The sequence below is a fragment of the Epinephelus fuscoguttatus genome, linkage group LG23, assembly GCF_011397635.1.
Source record: "Epinephelus fuscoguttatus linkage group LG23, E.fuscoguttatus.final_Chr_v1".
In the NCBI taxonomy this organism is placed as follows: domain Eukaryota; kingdom Metazoa; phylum Chordata; class Actinopteri; order Perciformes; family Serranidae; genus Epinephelus; species Epinephelus fuscoguttatus.
Genome location: NC_064774.1, coordinates 4,345,362 through 4,350,421, shown reverse-complemented (window position 1 = coordinate 4,350,421; position 5,060 = coordinate 4,345,362). Strand labels below are relative to the sequence as shown.

At 40.7% G+C, this 5,060-nt stretch overlaps 1 pseudogene; it reads right to left on the bottom strand.

The window, feature by feature from the left end:
* Positions 1-355: 355 nt before the first annotated feature.
* On the bottom strand, positions 356-3,380 carry LOC125884279 (zinc finger protein 239-like; annotated as a pseudogene).
* Between the last annotated feature and the right edge of the window lie 1,680 nt (positions 3,381-5,060).

The following is a 5,060-nucleotide window of genomic DNA, read 5'->3' as shown; positions in this document are numbered from 1 at the left end:
CAGCCATTGCTCCTGGTCGGGTCTTGAGAGGCAAAGTGGTCCAAGGGGAGGGGCCAGACTAACAGTGAGTCAACAGAACCTGATGGATCAGACCTGGAGCACCTCGCCATGACAACGGAAACAGGGATCTCACACATGGGAGTCCTGCAGGGAGGAATCTGGTGGTCCAACATAGGGTTACAGTTGAACCAAAAAACAGATAAAAATAATAAGTGACAAAAGTAAGATATCAACACAGCTATCAGGGCATGGGGAGGAGGCAGGAGGAAAATGTTTGCCTGGCCCTGAAAATGTCCAAAACAATGCAGGGTAAACACATTTGTTGGCTTTAATGTCACTACCAACATTGGTCACATTAGGACGGGTTCTCTCTGGTGTGAACACGTTGGTGGATTTTTTGATCATACCATTCAATAAAAGCTTTCTCACACTAGTCACAGCTGTACGGGTTCTCTCCTGCATGCTGGCATTGGTGGGTTCTCAAAATACTGCACCGAGCAAATAATCTTCCACATTGGTCACACCAGTACGGCTTCTCTCCTGTGTGAATACGTTGATGGCGTTTTAAGGTCCCTGACAGTGCAAAGGCTTTGCCACATTGATCACAGCGGTATGGTTTCTCTCCTGTATGAATATGTTGGTGGCGTTTTAAGGGCCCTGACTGTGCAAAGGCTGTGCCACATTGATCACAGCTGTACGGTTTCTCTCCTGTGTGAATACGTTGGTGGCGTTTTAAGGGCCCTGACTGCGCAAAGGCTGTGCCACATTGATCACAGCTGTACGGTTTCTCTCCTGTGTGAATACGTTGGTGTTTTTTTAAGGTCCCTGACAGTGCAAAGGCTTTGCCACATTGATCACAGCTGTACGGTTTCTCTCCTGTGTGAATACGTTGGTGGCGTTTTAAGGGCCCTGACTGCGCAAAGGCTGTGCCACATAGGTCACAGCTGTACGGCTTCTCTCCTGTGTGAATTCTATGGTGAGTTTCAAGGGACGTGCTTTGCAACTTCTCTGCAGTGTGAACACGGTGGTGATTTTTTAAGCCATGTTGGTCACAGCTGTATGGTTTCTCTCCAGATTGAACTCTTTGATGAATTTTTAAAGATCCAGATGTTGTGAAGGATTTGTCACGGTGGTGACGTATAAGTTCCTCTCTTCCTCTCTGTTCCTATAGCAACAAACAGAAAAAGAGTTAATGAGTTGTCACAGTGCAGCGAGCCAACTAAAACCATAAATAACATTTAAAGCATGTCTGCCAAACATAACCCACAATGTCTGACTAATGCATTACCACCAACAAATGTTATGATAAATAACTTACAGAATAGTTTTTATTTAGGTTTTGACTTTTTGATAGGAATTGATACCAATACTACTTATCAATGCGACTCTCACTGATACTTCTCTCCATAATTTAGTGGTTTAGTGGTTTTGGGTTGGACCTGAGATTCTTGACTTGTGCTTATGTCTCCCCCATGACTGTACAGGCTAACTGCCACACCAAAGTCTTTTCTCATTTCTTTACATATTTATCAGTTACTTTTCATAACTCAAATAAACCATTTGTCATAAATCAGATCCACTGTGCAGCACTTATTCACAAAGACAATGTGACTCTCAAAGCTGGTCCCCCTGTTGCTCCCATTATTTCCTTCTTCCAAAACAGTGGTGAAGAACACCAGCAGTTAATGTCAGGAGTGAGCTTCAATTAAAACAAAATTATTATGACTGCTGTGCCAAATAAATCCGAGCACACTAGGGCTGCCACGGTATTAGATTTTCATGGTACGATAACTGTCTAAAAATATATTGCGTTTCAGAGTACATCGCTTGGGAAAGAAGAATGACGCCACTACCAACAAAATGCCCAGACCAATAATCATACAGTTCACAATGCCAACTATTCAAGATGAGATATGGAAAAAATCCAGAGAGGCGAGAGTCTGCAAAGAGATGAACATTCAGTTCAAGGAGGACTTTTCAAAGGAGGATCGTGAAGCCCCGGCTAAGCTGTGGCCCAAGGTGCAAGAAGCCAGAAGAAATGGGAAAAGAGCCTTTCTCAAAGAAGGCTACGCACTTACTGAGGGACACAGAATTGACCCATAACTGATATTTTCAGCAAGGTAATATTCAAGCACTTTGTCAAAATATACATGGTTTCATTACATTTGATGAGAATTTAAACTGATAATACTTCATAAGACAAAATTTAAAGCCCAGTAAGTTGGTATGGTTATGTTCTAAGGGCAACATATTTCATTCCTGCATTATAAGCAAGTTAAAGACCTATTGAAAACAGTTACATTATAAATTATGTCTATTTCTTTTTTATCTTTATTCAATGTGATTCATTTGGAGAAAAGTTTCATTTAAAATGCTCCGTCAGAGAGTTCAGTCCAATTTGTAAAGCCATTCCACTTCCTTTCAAACACATGACACAAAGCACTCTTACATATTCACATGTGGTTATTAAGTTGCCTGAAATAAAGATTGGTGAAGTGTATGTTGGTGACAAGAAATGTAATAACAAAGTCATTGCTAATGTTTTGAAATTCAAATTGTTTTCTGATTTTCAAAAGTAAGAATAATCCATAACGGGAACATTTTAATTAATAAATGTTTCCATTATCTTAAATGGCCAATTTCACCAAAAGTAAAAGACGTTCACTTTAGAATTGTAAACAATGTTTATCCAGCTGCTGAAACTTTACCACAAAGATTTCATTTTCAAGTAAATCCTTATGTGTATTTTGTTCAAGAGAACCCGAAACTATTGAGCATTTATTTTTATCATGGCTAAATATCATATACACCATTGCAAATGGAAAAACTGTAAAGCCTCCATATTTTGCTTTAAAAATGAACTGAAGAATTATTTATCGTCCATTAAGATATGATCTAAAAATAATCAGTCCCTTAAAGACCTGTATGAAGTCATGTTTAAGTCTCTTACATTTTCATTTCATCCTTGCTGCTGTTCATTTTCTTTAAATCTCCAACGAGCCGATTGTTTCTTCTGTGAGCTCTCGCGAGAACACGCGACGCACTGCGCGGGAAAATACCCTGCAACACAGACCGTCTCAAGTGTTTCTTTACTCTGAGTGAGTTAAAGATGAAAACAGGAAACACGGAGACATAAACACCTTTTTGCTTTGTTACATTTCCTTTCTCCAGATGTGATGTGGAACCAGAGAATGAGCGGATGATCCACGGAGCCTCGAGACTCTTCCTCGTGTCTTTAGTGTGGCTGCTGTCAAGCCCTTTTTATCCATGACGTCATCAACACTCACCTCAACATCGCTGCTATCAGAGGACGAGCCTGCTGCTTGTCTTCTCCGGACCTTGTTGCTCCGGTGCTCCGGGTTCTGCTTGTCCTCCTCCATCCCGCTCCTCTACTGCTCCTCCTGCTCCTCCTCTCTCATGGACTCTGGTGTCCTGGGCTGAGTCGTAAGGAGCCTTCCTGTTATAAGCCCCGCCCCTCTAAGTTACTGTTGCTAAGGAAGAACATTTCCCGCCAGGAAGTAATGAGTTCTTTTCAAGTTGCTTGAATAGAAAAGTTGAATGGGGGATCTATAGAACTTTAGGGACTGTTCTTTATTTATCAGAGGAAGGGGTGACTGGGTGCAACTTTTTTTTTTTTTTACCCTCCCTGAAGCTCCAAATATTTTTTTCGAGCCTCCCTGAGTTACTGGGGGAAAATCCACCAACCTCCCTCCACCATATAATAGATTTTTATAACTTAGCTTTTGATGTCTGAAAGTTAAAAGTTGAAGACAGAAACCTGGAGTTGAAAAAAGCCTCAGTTTAATTAACAGTTTGTACAAACAGTTTATTCAATATCACTATTTCAAGCTCACATTTATTTATTTAAATGTTTTTACAGAAGCATTTGTCACACGTGATGCGTCCAATTACAGTCGGAAATTTGATAATCTAACAGTGATTTCTGTTTTTACAGTTTCTGGCAGATAAATGGTGTCATTTTGGTGAATATTGTGTTTTTGATTTTGTTTTGCTTTCACAAAACTTTGTTTTCTTTACTACACTATCACATTTTTTGGCATCCTGTACCATGTCATTTTTGGGCATACTACACTGTGACTTTTATTTTGACATACTTTGCTATGACTTTTGTTTTTAGCATGCTGTATTTAAACATTTTTGGCATACTAAGATTTTGTGCCATATACTTTGACTTTTTTCTTACATATTATGATTTTCATACTACACTATGACATTTTTTTATGTACTATACTCTCAAGGCAATTGAATCAAACGCAACTGGACTTAGTTTTGTCTTGGAAGACGTTTCACCTCTTATCCAAGAGGCTTCATCAGTTCATGCTTGTCTGACTAGGCTGGAACTAAAAACAAGTCTTCACAAGGCCAATGATGTCATTGGTTCGTTAGTGCTCCAATGGCGTGTCAACGACGGTCGTTGAAACTCCTGCTGCAACGGTGGTCGTTGGACTCGTTAGAGTCACATGAGGCCATTTGTGAACGACCATTGTTTTTAGAGGTTAAGCTGTTAAGTCTCCTGGGCAAGGATGAAAGGACAGCATTATAGGTGGGGGATAGGTGGTGTCGCAGACCTCCTCCTCTGTTGAGAGATGGTTTTTCCAATTTCACATAGATGGCTTCTTTTACACCTCTTTCAAACCATCTGTCTTCCCTGTCCAAAATGTGCATGTTGCTGTCTTCAAAGGAGTGTGCTTTCTCCTTGAGGTGTAAATAGATAGCTGAGTCTCGCCCTGACGAGTTAGCCCTTCTGTGTTGGGCCATGCGTTTGTTTAGTGTTTGTTTTGTTTCACCAATGTACAAGTCTGGGCATTCCTCGCTGCATTGGACAGCGTACACCAGGTTGCTCTTCTGGGTGTGTGGTGTACGGTCTTTTGGATGTACCAGTCTTTGTCTGAGTGTGATACTGGGTTTGAAATACACAGGGATGTGGTGTTTGTTGAAGATCCTCCTGAGTTTTTCAGATACCCCAGACAAAAAAAACCCAGGTTAAATACCTGTTTTGTTTCCACACTAGTTCCAGCCCAGTCAGACAAGCATGAACT